Here is a 511-nt window from a genome sequence, read left to right as displayed (position 1 = left end):
AAACACATAAAGAGAAGTGTACATTATTGATATGATTATTGATATGCTTTATTTAGTCCAATAAAGGACGAGCCTTTTCAATAATTCCAATTAAATGAGTTGATACTGTAGGTTAACTGTTCTCCATCAGCTCATAATGGTTATGATGGTCCAAACATGCCTCTTTGTCTTGAATAACAATGGATTATCCCGTATCCTTTAATAAGCACAACAGTCAAATTTTGTAGAGAAACTGGTTATGACGCCTAAAAAAGAAAACATCTCAAAAACTGAATTTACCATGTCAGCAAATCTTAGCTTTGTTACAGTAATAACTATGTTGTCATGTTATTACATAACATCAGGAGAGACTTTAGTACAGAGGTTTTTGTTCAGCTTCCACATGTGTCTGTATCACTGTGTTGACTCACAGCACAGAAATACAAGCCTTGATCTCCAGGCTCCAGATTCTTCACTATCAATGTCCCGCTCTCAGCATTAGGTTTAGTGGCTGAGAATTTCTCTTTACTGG

The sequence above is a fragment of the Seriola lalandi genome, unplaced genomic scaffold (genome assembly GCF_002814215.2).
Source record: "Seriola lalandi dorsalis isolate HSWRI2012SDOR001 ecotype SW California unplaced genomic scaffold, Sedor1 jcf7180002054976, whole genome shotgun sequence".
Classification (NCBI taxonomy): Eukaryota; Metazoa; Chordata; class Actinopteri; order Carangiformes; family Carangidae; genus Seriola; species Seriola lalandi.
The sequence above is the reverse complement of the archived record's forward strand: the minus strand, read 5'-3'. Positions refer to the sequence as shown.